At 41.9% G+C, this 15,920-nt stretch overlaps 1 pseudogene; it reads left to right on the top strand.

The window, feature by feature from the left end:
- The first annotated feature begins 509 nt into the window (after positions 1-509).
- Positions 510-863, top strand: LOC143401576 (small ribosomal subunit protein uS8 pseudogene; annotated as a pseudogene).
- Positions 864-15,920: the final 15,057 nt, after the last annotated feature.

The raw sequence follows: 15,920 nt of genomic DNA, 5'->3' as shown, positions 1-15,920 counted from the left end.
AGATATTTCTATATATCCATCAAAAGAATAAAGTTTTTAAAAGGTGTTTGCTGAGTATTAGCAAAGATATGGAGTCACTGGTACGACTGCTTTATTTAATTTAATGTAATTTTTTTTTATTTATGGGGGCACTAGAGATTGAAGGGATGCTCTACCACTGAGCTATGTCCACAGCCTTTTTCACTTTTTATTTTGAGACAGGGTCTTGCTACACTGTTTAAGCCAGCCTTGAACTTGCAATCCTCCTGCCTCAGCTTCCCAATTCACTGGGATTACAGGTATGTGCCACCATGCCTGGCTGGTACCATTTCTTTAGAAAACCTGTACTATTGACTACAGCTGAACATATATATACACTGCGATACCATAGTTTTATTCCAAGTTACATACCTAAGAGAAATGGCCCATTTGGTCACCCACAGACATGTACAAAAATTCTTAGCAGGATTATTTGTGATAATTAAAAAAAGGAAAAACAGCTCTTTCCGCCATCTTTTCGTGCTGCCATAATGGTGCACAGGAATGTCCTGGCTGATGCTTTCAAGAGCATCAACAATGCTGAAAAGAGAAGCAAACGCCAGGTCCTTATTAGGGCATTCTCCAAAGTCACTGTCTGGTTTCTAACCGTGCTGATGAAGCATGGTTACATTGGCGAATTTGAAATCACTGATGATCACAGAGCTGGGAAAATTGTTGTCAACCTCTCAGGCAGGTTAAACAAGTGTGGAGTGATAAGCCCCAGATTTGATGTGCAGCTCAAAGACCTAGAAAAATGGCAGAAAAATCTGCTCCCATCCCATCAGTTTGGTTCCATTGTATTGACAACCTCATCTCGCATCATGGACCACAAAGAAGCAAGATGAAAACACACAGGGGGAAAAAATCCTGGGATTCTTTTCCTAGGAATGTAAAACATACGTATAATAAAATGCCTCCATGGACTCTCCTTCTAAAAAAAGGAAAACAACTCAAATGTCAATCAGTCATAGGATGGATGAACACGGTTAGTCCAGCCACACAGCGAAACATCATTCAGCCCTGAAAGTGGACAAATCACTGCCTCACGCCACACCAATGAATCTCACAAGGACTGTATTGAACAAAAGAAGCCTTTGGGGTGAGGCTGTGGACTGAAACACAAAGAACTTTAACTTCATCTAAGATACTGTTCTTGTTTTATACAGAACTTGTATGTGAAACAAAAGTTAAAAATCGCTAACTTTTTAAGTCTGAATAATGAGAACACAGAGACTTGCAACAACAGTTTTTGTAGTTTGGGGTATTTAAAAAATATGTAGCCTCCTCCAAAAACAAAACCAAGCCAGTATCTGGTGTGTGAGCAGAGGCAGTAAAGATCCCATATTAAGGCCTTTTATTTCTTTACTAAAACTCTTAACTTTTATATCAGAGTTTAATTTACAATTCTCATTATTTTGCTTCATTAGTGTTTAGTCAATTCAGGCTGTTTTAGCAAAAAATCATAAACCAGGTGGCTTGAATAACAGAAATTTATTTCTCACAGTTCAGGAGGCTAGAAGTGCAAGGTCAGGTGCTAGCAAGGTTGGTTTCATTCTGTGTTCTCTTCTTCTGGCTTGTAGATAATCCCTGAGTGTGCACAAAAAGGTCTTCTTTTGGCTTGTAAACAGTCACCATCACACGTCATGATGACTGTCCACAAGCCAAAAGAAGACCTCTTTGTGCACCCTCAGGCAGAAAGAGCAGGTTGTCTTCTTGTAAGAGCACTATTCCCAACATGAGGGCTGACCCTCATGATCTCATCTAACCTAATTACTGTCTAAAGTCCTATGTCCAAATACCATAACAATGGGGGCTGGCATCAATTTTTTTTGTGGGGAGGAGCGTACAGATATTCAGTTCATTGCTAGATTGCTTCATGTGTACATGCTACTACAAAAATGAGATTGCAAATTCAGGTCACAGGCCAAGTTACATCTCTTCAGTATCTTCTATGGTTCTTTGCATAGTGAAGGGCACATCATGAAATTATCAATAAACATCTGAATTATTCATGGATTGATTGGCAGAAATAAATTTGGTAATTTCAGGCAAGACATTTAATGTTCCATGCCACATTTTCCCCATTTGTGTGAATTCTTTACTGTTTTTATATACATCCCTTATTGCTATAGTGGCCTCATTAAATATTTATTGAACAAGTAAATGAATTTTAGGGAACCTCCATACATAAACTCATATATTTTCCCCATCTGACACATGTAAAGCCATTTTAAGCCACATCTCATTCATTGGTGGTTGAGCCTGGCAAGATGCCAATGCAGGTATCTTTATAGAAATAACTATTTAAGGGCTGGGGATGGGGCTCAGCGGTAGGGCACTTACCTGGCAAGTGTGAGGCACTGGGTTCAATTCTTAGCACCACATATAAGTAAATAAATAAAGGTCTATCAACAATTTTAAAATATTGAAAAAAAAAAAGAGAAATAACTAAAGTGTGGTTAGCCCTTTATACTTCAGTGTGAACAAAGAAACCGAAACAGTTCTGATGGGTTTTGAGCTCTAGGGGTCTAAGGGAGGACAACTATGGGAGTTTAGAAAGAGAGAGGCTTAAAGGCGCCAAACAGTAATAAGTCCTTTGTAATTTTGCTTAAAGCTCCAGAACGTTGATAAGCAAAGACAAACATATAACAAATAACAGCAAAATCCTCAAAGTATACACTACTGCTGCTGGATTTACTTTTCACGTCTGTATGATTTCATGGCCTTGATCTGAAAAGCAGCCCATTCTCACTAAGGATCTTTGCATTTCTCCTGTGCCCACCTGATAAGGTGCCTGGCCCCATTCCTCTCCCTAGTGAGCCTTTCCAGGGCCACAGCTGGGAGCCACCAGGCAGGAAGGAGAAATTTTCTCTGGGTGTTGTGACAACAGCAAGGGCATTTGTCAGCCCCTTGCCACCTTCACCCACAGCAATCCTCTGGCAGCCGCTCAAGCCCAACCTCAGGCCCTAGGTTCAGGCACTGTCTGGGTGATGTAGGACAGTCAAAAATCACACGATCCCCCAGACTGGTATGTATTTGAGAAACTCACTCATAAACAGGATGCCCCCAAGAACATGGGTTCTGTGGCTCTCCTCACACTTAGAAGGATCCAGAAGCAGTCAATACTGGTTATCTTCTCAGTTAGTCAAAGAGTGGATTACCCACATTCCTGCCCCAAGTTGTTTAACCTGAATCAAATCATAAGGAAACAATTAGGCAAATCCAAATTGAAGGATGTTCTACAAAATATCATTATAATGCTAGGCCAAAATGCTGCTGCTGCTGCTGCTAGGAAACTGACTAAAGAGATGTGACAATTATATGCCATGTGTGGTCCTTGACTAGATCTTAGCTAAAAGGAAAATTTAAAATATATATGTGTGTGCGTGAAGGTCATTATTAGAATGAGGAAATTGGAACTTGAACTGTACATTAGATGATAGCTTTTTATGAATACTAACCTTCCTCAGTCAACACCCTACTGATTGTACCATCATTGTGGAGGGCTCTAGGAGTATGGCTCTTTTAGGAGATATTCTCTGAACAAGTTAGGTGTAATGGTTAATTTTGTGTTTTAGCTTGACAGGTCACGGGGTGCCCAGATTAAACATTACTTCTGGAATTTGAGTCTGAGGACTCATAGATGGCTTCTTTTGTTTCCTCCTTACCTTCTTTTTTAAAAAATCATTAACATTTATTGATGGGCTGAATAAATTCAGTACCCAGACTATAAAATATATACAACTTCCTTCTTTAAATTAATTAATTTTTTTTTTTTTTTACAAAAAACCCTTAGAATAAGGGTCACTTACATCTAATTATTCATAGAATCACAATAGAGATTTCAAGGGTCACATTCAAAACTAAAGTGCCTCAAAGAGAACAGAAACAAAGTTCCCTACTTCTGAAGCTGGGAAATCCATTCTCCTCTTCCCCTGGCCTGGGACTGGGATTTATACCATCAGCTCTCTTAGTTCTCAGGTCTTTGGACTCAGACTGAATTGTCCCAACAGCTCTCCTGGGTCTTCAGTTTGTAGGTGGCAGACGGTGGGACTTCTCAGCCTCCATCATCAAGTGAGCGAATTCTTCATAATGAATCTCCTCTCCACACACAAGCATGCTTACACACATTCACACAATCAGTAGGAGATGGAAAGAGACAGAGAGACAGATCCTATTGGCTATGCTTCTCTGGACAACCCTGACCAATCCATCTCTGGGTCTGTGACTTGTGAATGTAACCCCTTCACTGGGTTGTGGTCAGGAACGTGAGGACATGTCAGTTGTGCACATGTCAGTTGTGCCCATCATCCTTACTGAGGCTCCTATAGTTAGTGAACAGAGGACAGGCAGAGGGAGCTTCCCTTTTGCCTGTTTTATCCTTAGCCTCCTCTTCTAGGGTTCTCCCTATTTTTCTAGCTGGAGGTTAGCATTTGAAAACAGGTGGGGGTTGATTTTAGCTCTCAGGAAGACCTCTTCCTCCTTACCTCCCCAAAGGGAGATTTCTTATTTTTTCTTCCAATCTTAAATCTTTTTTTTTTTTAAGAGAGAGAGAGAGAATTTTAATATTTTATTTATTTATTTATTTAGTTTTCGGAGGACACAACATCTTTGTTTGTATGTGGTGCTGAGGATCGAACCCAGGCCGCACACATGCCAGGCGAGCGCACTACCGCTTGAGCCACATCCCCAGCCCCTTTTTCTTCCCATCTTAACCCTCCTATTTCTATATTTGTTATCCTAAACACTGAACTTTTGTTCAACTGTAATACATCTTGCTCTGGGGAAATTTATAAGGCCCTTGAGCCTGCAAATCAGATTAAGGAAAACTAGAATGTTTGTGGCCTGTGTCAATTGATGCCACAAGAGACAACCATCCCCTTCCATGCCACTTCCCTTAGGGTCATGCTCAGAGGCAAAGTCAAGTCAACAAGCATTTATTGAGCATCTACTGGGTGACTAGTGCTGTACAGGTACTACTGGGGACAAGGAAATGGATGCCACATGGTGATCAAAGAGCTTACAGGAGGAGATTTAATTTATGAAGTAATATAACATGAACCATCATTCATGGGGAGAGAAAATACTGTTCAAGATTCTTTTAACAACCAAAATTTAATATGAAAATGTCCTTGCTTTCTATCCATGACTTCCTGTAAGGTGTGGGTTCTGCTAATTTGCTAAGCCTGTTGCCTATATTTATCATTGAAGGAAATACTAAATTGCAGTTAATATGTAACTTTCATGGACCTCTGAATTCTATAACCACACCTCTTGACAGTCTGTGTACCTTATGTTAGGAACTACTGGATCACTTAGGAAGCCTTTGGCTGTTAGAAAACATAACTCAAATTAGCTTAAACAAAAAAGAAATGCAACATGTTACCTAATGACGGATGCTTTGTTTCAACCCAGGTACTTTCCATCTTCCATCTTAGCCACTCTAGTTCGTAGGCTGGTTTCCCAGTTGCTTGCAGTTAGCTACACAGGTTCCAAGTGAAACACCCATGTGGCGATGTCCTGAGTCAGTGAAAGAAAGAGGAATCCTTGCCAGAGGTCTCCAGGCAGACCCTCTTTCCCTATAATTAATTGTTCACCTCAATCAGTCACGGTGACCCCGATCAACTTAGTCATCGGAACTTACCTTGATCTGGAGTCAGGACACCGTTGCTGAGTAGGGGAGAGCTGGACTCCTAACCAGCCCTGAGGTCTTGTTTGGCAAGTAGAAGAGGAGGCCACCAGTATAGTAGCGTAGATCCAAATCTGAATCGTTGACATATTTGGGCAGGTGGAAAAGAAGGGAGGCAGTGAGGGGAAATTTCATAAACAAGAATGCAAAGTAGAGTGTAAGAATAGAAATGCATTCCGTTAGTTTTGCATTCTTTATGTTGCAAAAGACACATCCTAATAGAATGCAGAAACGGAAACAAGCACAGGGCTTCCAGTAAGATTACAGACTGAGCTAGAACTCGGGACTCAAGTTTACAGCCGGCGGAGGGGAAATCCAAGAGACAACTTATGGAGAGCCCTGATGAGCAATGGAAGTTTATCTAACCAAATCTGGCAGACACTGGACAGCTACCATGGGTTCCCAGCAGTGACTCTTGAGTAGAGAACAATACTCAGAGGAGGGCCAATCTGAATTGAACCAGCAATGTCAATGTCTTTACAAGTTCAAATCCTGTTTAAATTTTATTCCTTTTTTTTATGGCAAGCCTAAGGCACCAAGTAGTTTCTCTTCAAATGTGTTATTGCCAAGTGGGGCTGGCCTGTCAGAGAATGTGACCTGAAATATAGAAGAAATTAGCACATGCATTCTAGATTGTTCCAGTGGGATGTAGAGTCTACTTGAAGTTTGCTAAAGCAATGCCAAGGTGAGTTGTTCATGAGTTTTTTGTTTTTTGGTTTTTCTCTCTCTCTCTCTCTCTCTCTCTCTCTCTCTCTCTTTTTGTTTCTTCTTTTTCTTCTTCTTTTCAGTGAAGTTGAGTTTTGTGGGCTGGAAAATTATTTTTCATCTCATAAGCCTAACACCATCAGTGCAGAACCGCCAGGAAGTAGGATCATCCCTTCCTTCCCTCTCACTTTTTAAACTGCTTTATCATGATCTGCCCCAGCAGGACCCTTTGCCCTCTGAGCAACCCAGAGAGCTGCTGAGCCCACGGAAGCAATGCTGGCTGTGCCTTTCTCAGGACTGCAGGGCAGGAACCACTCTCTTCCTCAGCCTCAGCTTATGGTCACTAGCCCATAAAACTTAGCATAGGGCTAAATTCAGCACATCTTGCAAACTTCTATGGGTGGGGGCTACTAGGACAATAAAAAGTTTGAAGATTATTCTGCTCAAGTGGTTTGTGCCACAGAACAGATTCTTTTTATATTAGCAAAAACCATACACTTAGCAGTAATCTAGATTGAGGTAAAAGTACCAGTAAATTTGCTGCATAAAATAAAATTCAAAGTATAGAGCAGAGAGGAAGTAAATCTGAGAATTTTCCTTCAGCTGTTTTTGAACCAAGGTTTGTTTATGGTGACTCTCCCACCTGTATTTTCTGCCCCAACCTGCTTTCTCTAGTGCAGACACCTATTTCAACCCCTTCAATGGCTCCTTCTTTCCCTCAACAGACCAGTCAGTAGGGGTTACAAACCCTGTGTGAGTCAGCCTCTTACCCACACCCACTCAGGAACCACATATGGCAAATTCCTTGCCTGCTCTCTTGGACCTCCGGGCCTTTGCACATGCTCTTCCTTCTGCTAAGTGCCTTCTTCTCAGTCCTCCTGCCTAGCTCCTTCTGCAGCATCCTTCAGATACAGCTTAGGTGTCATCTTTTTTACGATATTCCTGTCTATCATGCTTGGTGAGGTGCTGGTTGATGCCTCACTATAGTCCCTATGGTTCTATCTGAAGACTGATCTGGCTCCTCATCTTCTCTGCACTAGGATTAAACTCTAGATGACTTGGGAGGATGTGCATAGGTTATATGCAACTGCTACACCGTTTTATACAAGGGACTTGAGCAACCACGAATTTTGGGACCCTGATGGCGGAGTGGGGCAGGAGCGTTCCTGGAACCAATCCCCTACAGATGCCAAAGGATGCCTGTACTTCTCTAGTCCTGGTTAACAATCCAGTCCTGATCAGCAGTTGCAGGTTAAGCTCCTTACCAGACCTGTGCTCTGATCCTGGAATGCGCCCAGGAAGGTGAAGCAACAATGGCCACCCCCAGTATTCAAATTATCTCCCTCAACACACACACACACAGACTCACAACACACTATGGTAGCCTTCAACAAGGTGGGCTTGTGTCTTGAGCACTGGCAAGCATGCTGTTCTTTCTTGTCACTGGGCCTCTTAAACTCCTCCAGTATGGCCAGGGGAGCCTCCTTGGTGCCCTGGATCACACTATTGTAATTCTATTGACCCCCTAGGGCATGATGACCACTGCAGGCAGTCTTCATGGATGCTCCTTTCTATAGTGGGATCCACTTAACTCTCTCTGCAAAGGGTAAGATTAGGCTCTAAAAATCTGTCACGTGCCCTCCCCCCAACTCTTGCCACTATCTGGTGCTTGGTTTTCTAAGGTAGCCCTGTGGAAGGTGTAAATGTGGAGATGCGTACCACACTAGTCCCCCTTTATCTGTGGGGATACATTCTAGAGGGACCAGTGGCTACCTGAAACCATGAAGAATACTGGACCCTATGTAATATACTATGTTTTTTTATGTATACAAAAATGTATTTCCTTTTTCATCTTATCTAAACACTTATCCTGCACAGTGATCATAATTTTTGTAGTTGGAAGAGGAACAGCAAAACTAGCATGAACTTTATCCTCCTTGATATTTTATGGACAGAATATTTGTTCTTACTATTGACCCTAGCAAACTCAGCACACAATATTTTTTCTTTCCTTATTAAATCAAGAACTTTCTCTTTTTTACTTAAAGGCAGCACTTTATGGCTTCCCTTTGGCATATCCAAATTCTGCCATCACTACTCTTGGGACCATTATGAAGTAACATAAGGGTTACTTGAACAAAGGCCCTGCAATACTAGTACAGTCAATCTTATAACTAAAATAGGTACAAAGTGACTAAAGGGCAAGTAGTGTATACAGTGTGGATACACTAGACAAAGAAGAGTATTGGAGTCTCAGGCAGGATAGAGTAGGCTGTCACAAGATTTTATGATGCTACTTAGAATGACACATGATTTAAAACTTAAGAATTGCTTATTTCTAGAACTTTCCATTTAATGTTTTCAGACCACAGTTGACCACAAGTAACTGAGGCCACAAGGAGAGATGATTGATAAAAAGGAGGGGGCCCTACTGTATTCTTCTACCTGTTCCAACATGGCTTACTCTAAACATACCTTCCCAAGGCTGTCATGTCAGGAAAGGTTGGAAGGACAATGTGATGTCTTCCCTGAAGGGTAGTACAACCAACTCAGTGGTGTCCCCTTTGGCAGGTAGATGCCCACAACTGGTAGTGCTTCAAGGTGTGTGTGAGGGGTGTGAACCAGAGACATAGTCTGTCACAGGTGCAGGCGGTAAGGGAGAGCATTGTCCATAGACAATTGGAAAGCAATGATAAAACCAAATAAAGGTAATATGGAGTGTGTGATTTAATGCTTCCCTAGCATGTGGAAAGCCCTGGGTTCCAGCCCTAGGTCAATAAAATGAAAAAGAAAAAACCTGCTTTTATTTTGTTTTGTTTTGTTCTAATTTATTTTTGGTTCTGGGGATTGAACTCAGAGAGCGCTTTATCACTGAGCTACATCCCAGTCCTTTTTATTATTATATTTTTATTTCAAGACAGAGTCTTGCTAAGTTGCTTAAGGGCCTCGCTAAGTTGCTGAGGCTAGCCTTGAACTTGAGATCCATCTGCCTCCACCTCTGAGTTGCTGGGATGACAGATGTGCTGTCTTTAACTATCACCACAAATAGTGGATTGTGCACAAGGGCAGAGATAAAATATTCTTCTTTCATAAAATAGTTTTGGGGTCTAAATTCTAATTTCTGTAGTGATTTTTTTAAGCTAATAATATACATATGCTTCAGAGTTCCAAACTGTATTCCTTCTTCATTGCTATGCATTGTTCTCTACACAGAACTCCCAATCATACCCTCACCTCACTCAGTCTCACTGCAGCAGGAAACGTCCAGAAAGGTCAGAATCCTTCCGGGTTTTCACCAAGGCAGTAATCTGTCCAACTCCTGGGGACTTCACATATCTGTGTTTCAACAGTAGAGTTGAAGCAGACAGGAACACAATAGTGGTCAAGAGGAAAGACATGGAATTGAGTTACTTTCACTCTAGGTAACCATTGGGGTTTTCATTTGCATTCAGAAATTTAGTAGTAAAATAGAGCATGAACTCCCAGCTATACTTTTTCTTTAACCTTTTTAAAGTAAAATTCACATGACATAAAATTACCCATTTTAAAGGGCACTCAGAGGCATTCGGTGCATTCTTGATGTTGTGCCACCATCACCTCTATTTGGTTCCAAAACATTTTCATTGTTCCGAAGGAGACTCTGTACCCTTTAAGTAGTCCCTCCCTACTTCCCCTCTGTTTCCATTGGTAACTACAAATTTTAGTTCTTACATAAACATTTTACTAGTTTTTAAATAGAAATTACTCTTATTTTTCTTTCTTTCTTTCTTTCTTTTTTTTTTTTTATAGTAGGGACTAAACCCAGGGTTCACCGAGTCACATGCCCAGCCCCTTTGATCTAGAGACAGGGCCTCACTGAGTTGCTTAGGGTCTCAGTAAATTGCTGAGGCTGGCTTGGATTTGCAATCCTCCTGCCTCAGTCTCCCCAGCTGCTGGGATTACAGGCTTGTGCCTTCGTGCCTGGTTTACTCTTATTATTCTTATTTGCTATGAACTGTAATGTTATCATCCTGTATGGCAGCAGATAGATAGGTATGTTTTTTTTTCCTTTTTCAAAAATCACAGGTATGTTTTAAAGTATAATCCATTCTCTTTATTTTATTTTTACTCCTTATTGGCATGACTATATATATGAAGTTCAATTTAAAAGGCCACTGAATGTTTCTTTTCTGGTCATCATTATTATCTGTGCTATTTTATGATTATTACTAAAGATAATTTTGTCATACAGGTGAGGATTCACAGAAATGGGTCTATTCTGGGTATCAAATAAGCCAGGTACACACCAGCCACAGTCACTGAAACGTAGCTAAGTCCCTGTCCGCTCATCAGTGTGGGCTGTCCCTGCTCGGCAGCTGGCATCCTTCACCTGCCTGCCCTGCCTGATTCCTGCCCTGTGTTCATGTAAGGAAGAAGACCAGGAGACGGCTCTTTCCCTCCATCTCCTGGGTTCTCAAGATGGGGCCTTGCAAATAACACTAACCAAAAAAAAAGCCTAAACAAAAACAAACAAACAAGAGAAAAACAGTTTCTTGACATGTCAGCACACATACACACAGGAGAGATTCAGTGACCAGCAATTCCAGGGGTGAACTTGGGGCTTTTATAGCCTCTTAACAAAGCAATAAATTTGTAGGGAAGTGACCCGACAAAAGGGAAAGGACTTCAGGCTTCTGAGGACAGCAAACTACATGGAGGTAGATACTTGGGAGAAACTCGTGGAAGGGAAGAGTTGTTTTAATGAGTTTGTTATATAGGTTTGTCTCCTTCTGTCTCTGGGATGATCAGAGTCTGGTGTTAGGAGTCCAAGCCAGCTTTTAGGCAAATCATAGGGAAGAGGGGCAGAGAGTTTTTATGTGTTTGCTTCTTTCTTTTCTCCTTCCCTCCCTCCCCTCCTTCCTTCCTTCCATTTTTCCTTCCCTTCCTTCCTTCACTGGGGGTCAAACCCAGGGCCTCACACATGCTAGACAATCACTCTCCACTGAGCCACATCCACAGCTCTTTATATTTTTATTTTGAAATAGGGCATCGCTTGATTGTCTAGGCTGGCCTCAAGAGCTGGGATTTCAGGCATGCCCGCCACACCTGGCTGTCTGCTGCTTCTCAATCATCTTCAGCTCAAAATAACCTTCATGCCAAAGTGGCATATTTGGGGGTGGCATATTCTGACCTGCAGTAGCCATTGCTAGAGCTGGCTTCACTTAGTGGAGACTGATGGTCCTCTGGCTTCTTCGTTTTCTCAAGGTACTTTACTTCCCAGGGGAGCCCAGCCTTTCCAGCTTCCACTCTCTCTCATTACAGAGAGTCTGACACTCACCTCCCAGAAAACTGGCTGAAGCAGGTCAACTTAGCATGCTGCCCAGGGGCACAGGCTGACCCTCAGCCCAGAGTAGGGCAGGCCCCAGCACACCCCAGCAAACCTCACACAGCTTCTTACTTCAAGCACCCCGCAGTAGACAGGCGTGTCTGAAAATAAACAATCTGGGAAGTATTGCAAAATATTCTCTCTCAATAAGTTCCTGCCATGCCAGAGGCATGGGGACTTCCTTTATACTTTGAATAAATCCATTCGTAAGTTTACACCAGCAGCCCCCAGCGTTCACTACCGGAGATTTTTGAGTTAGTTATTCCCTTTATGGGAAATTGGGGTTTTGTTTGCTTTTTGTTGTGTATGTGTGTTTGTGCCTCTGTGTGAATGTGTGAGTGTGTGTGTGTGTGCGTCCGTGTGTGTGTGTGTGTGTGTGTGTGTGTGTGTTGTTTGGTTTTGAGCTATGGACTGAATCCAGGGCCTTGCACATCATACTAAGAATGTGCTCTACCTCTGAGCTATGCCCCAGCTCACACTTTTTTTGATGTGTGTGTGTAAAGTTTAGGTGAATGTCTTATTATTAAAGGAAATGCTGAAATAATGTCACCCATTATCTACTCCAAAGTGCCCAAGAAATATGACAACCAAATTGGCTTAGAGGTTTTCGACTCTCTACATACAACCTCACAGTGGACCTTGCCACATGCAGAGGCAAATTCACCAAGAGGCTGATAAAGGTGAGCTTTGGGGTTCTCACTTGCATAAGCTCCTTGGAACTCTCGTACCTAATTTCGTATTATTCATAATTTATATTCTTTTTCTTAAACAGATACAACTACTTTCTCCCGCTGTGCTCACACAACAAAAAACAACTTCTTTGCCCAGATGTTGCTTCCTTCTTCACACAGCCACACCAGCTGGTGTCCTCTAATTTTACTCAATTCTGACTCTGCCTACATGGCAACGGCATCAGATCCCACAGGTTGAATGCTCAGTTCCACAGGACCGACCCTCATTTCAGATGCCAATCACAAGCCAACACTGACCAGCCAGTTATACATTGGAGTTCCCATGATCCTTCCTTGGGTCTGACCAATTGTTAGGGTGACACACAGAACTCAGCACACTTTACGTATGATCACCTATTTATTACAAAGGAAATCAGAGGCTAAAGATGGCTACTAGGTGAAGTGATGCATAGGACAAGGTTATGGGGAGGGGCAAGGAGCCCCCATGCCTTTTCCAGGCACCTTCACCTGTTTTGCAATCCAGGCATTCATTTGAATTCTGAGCTTTGGAGTTTTTAATATATTTTTTTAATGAAAGTGTCATTATGTAGACATAATTGATTAAATCATTGGCCGCTGGGGATCAGTTTGACTTTCAGCTCTTCTGCATTTCCTGGAGGTCAGAAGGGAAGTGACCCTCTAACCAAGACTTGCTTTTTCCAATGACGAGCCCCCATCCTGAGTCTCCCTGCGGCCCCCTAGCCACCAGTCATCTCATTCACATACAAAAAGACACTTGTCACTAAGGAGATTCTAAGGATCTTAGGGTTTTAGCCAGAAACCAGTGTCCAAGGCCAAATATATACTTCCTATTAATATCACATTATCACATCAGGGTTCCCCAAATTATTATTTTAACGACAAGCTCCACAAATCCTGAATCGACCCCCAACTCCTACATATATCCCTTCAATGGACCTGTGTGAGGATTTTTTAAGGCATCTGGGTGAAATGCTGGTCATCAGGTGTCCTGTACTTTTTATTTCATTAGCTTGTGTCAGATCATTCTCCCACCTGTCTGCCACCAGTGTCAGGAAGATGCTCTTAGCCCTACACGCCTGCCTGCACTTGGCATTATCCAGCTTTCTAACTTCCCCAGGCTAAAAGCTATGTAATAGCCTTATGGCAAGACAGCCTTAGAGTGGAAGGTGATCTGTCCTCATTGCTTTAATTTGCATTTCTTTGATTCCTAATTTGCAGTTTATTGCATATTCTTGCTAGGTTTTACATTTCTTATTTGTAAATTTTCTGCTTGCATATTTTGCCCATTTTTCTTTTGGTGTACTGTCTTTTCTTGTTGAGTGTCCAAAGTTCTTTGTATATTCTAATTATTGATCCTTTGTCACTTTCAGACATCATAATCTGTTGCCTATTTCTGAAATTTAATTCAACTCTAGTGTCACTTTCTAACAGAAACCCTTAATTTTGATGTAATCAGAACTATCAACCTGCCTTCTAGTTTATACTTTTAAAATCTCATTTAAGAATTTTTTTATTTGTCCCAGGTTATAACTCTTTTCTTCTATTAACTTTATAATTTTATCTTTTGTGGTTAGCTTTCTAATCTGTTGGAAATATCTTTTGTATGTGGGTTAGGTAGAGATTCAACTTTATTTTCCTTCATCCTTTCTTTCTCTGCCTCTTTTCCCACTATCATTCCCTAAGCAACCCATTCACCCCCTATTAAACTGTTGGTACCTCAGTTTAATAGGGGTGAATGGGTTGTTTAGAGAATGATAGTGGGAAAATCAACTGAGAAAATCAACTTATAAAGTTTGTTTTAGTTCACAGTTTTAGAGGTATAAGTCCATGGTCACTTGGTCATTATTTTGGGGCGTGTGGCAGCACAGTACATCCTGGTAGGAGTAAGTGGCAGAGGAGACCTAACTTCATGGTGGACAGAAAGCAAAAATAGAAAGGGGCAGGGTCCCAGCATTCCCTTCAAGGACACACTCCCAGTGACCTAACTTCCTCCCACTAGATTCTACCCTTAACCTTGGGATCTCAATAATGCAACTGGCTAGTAATCCAAGGCTTCAATACATGGGCTTTGAGGGGAACATTATAGATCCAAATTGGAGCAAAAGGTAAACAGAGTCCACCTGTGAACTCTATATTCCATATCTCTGCCACATGAAAAACAACTTTGGCTAGGTATGATGGTGCATGCTTATAATCCCAGCTATTCAAGAGGCTGAGGCAGGAGGATTGCAAGTTTGGGAACAGTCTGGGCAACTTAGACCCCTTCTCAAAATAAAAATTTTTAAAAAAGGTTTGAGGATATAGCTCAGTGGTAGAGCTCTCTCCTAGCATGCACAAGGCCCTGGGTTCAATGACTAGTACTGCAACAAACAAACAAAAATCAGACAACTTTGTAAGGTGTCTCAGCATCTGAGAAGCAGTATCCCTCTTTTTATTCTACCATTTCAAGATTGATTTAGCTACTGGTGAAACTTATTTTTCCCTATACATTTTAGAATAAGCATATCAAGTTTCTCCCCCCTCAAAATTACGTGTGTGTGTGTGTGTGTGTGTGTGTGTGTGTGTGTGTAGTTACTAGGGATTGAACTCAGGGGCCTGTGACCACTGAGCCACATTCCCAGTCCTATTTTGTAGTTTATTTAGAGACAGGGTTTCACTGAGTTGCTTAGGGCCTTACTAAATTACTGAGGCCAGCTTTAAACTTGCAATTCTCATGCCTCAGCTTCCTGAGCCATTGGTATTGCAGGAGTTCACCACCACACCCAGCCTACAACTATATTTTTTATTGGAATTGTACTAAATTTTTAAATTAATTTGAGGATATTTGACATCTTTCTATTTTAAGTAACAGAATCCAAGACCTAGTACATCTGAGAAGAGAGAATTATAAAAGACTGACATTAAAGAATATCTTTGAGAGGGTCTCAAACCCTGTGCTTGCCATCTACTCTACATTATTTATTGGGGCAATAAAAACCCATATTCTTCAAGAGGAACTAGGCTCAGTGAGAACCATGGTTCCCCTCCCTGGGAGCTAGCCAGGGCCTCTGCGAGCAGATCCGAGAAGCCCTCTTCTGAAAAGGCACCAACAAGGGCTGAGCAAGGGGCCCAGGATGTGAGCAGCTCAGGGGACCCCCACTCCTCACTCCCCAAAAGGGGAGCAGAAAGCAGCTAAGCACTGCAGGCTTCAGAGCCAAAGAGACTGGGAGCAAGAAAATGAGAGCATGTGGGCCTGGTGACTGGAGGCCATGGTGGGATTTGGAGCATGAATGGTAGATGCCAACAGATGACTAAAAGGAAAACATGCCAAGTTTCGGGTGAACCGATGCCAAAGGAAGGCAGAGGATAGTGGTGAGCCAGAAACCCTCTCACCAATGCCTGAGTGCTCTTGTGCCCTTTCTCTGCACAGAGACTATGATGGCCTCCAGGG

The sequence above is a fragment of the Callospermophilus lateralis genome, chromosome 6, assembly GCF_048772815.1.
Source record: "Callospermophilus lateralis isolate mCalLat2 chromosome 6, mCalLat2.hap1, whole genome shotgun sequence".
Lineage (NCBI taxonomy): Eukaryota > Metazoa > Chordata > Mammalia > Rodentia > Sciuridae > Callospermophilus > Callospermophilus lateralis.
Note: the sequence above shows the minus strand (reverse complement) of the source record. Positions and strands in the feature narration are given on the sequence as shown.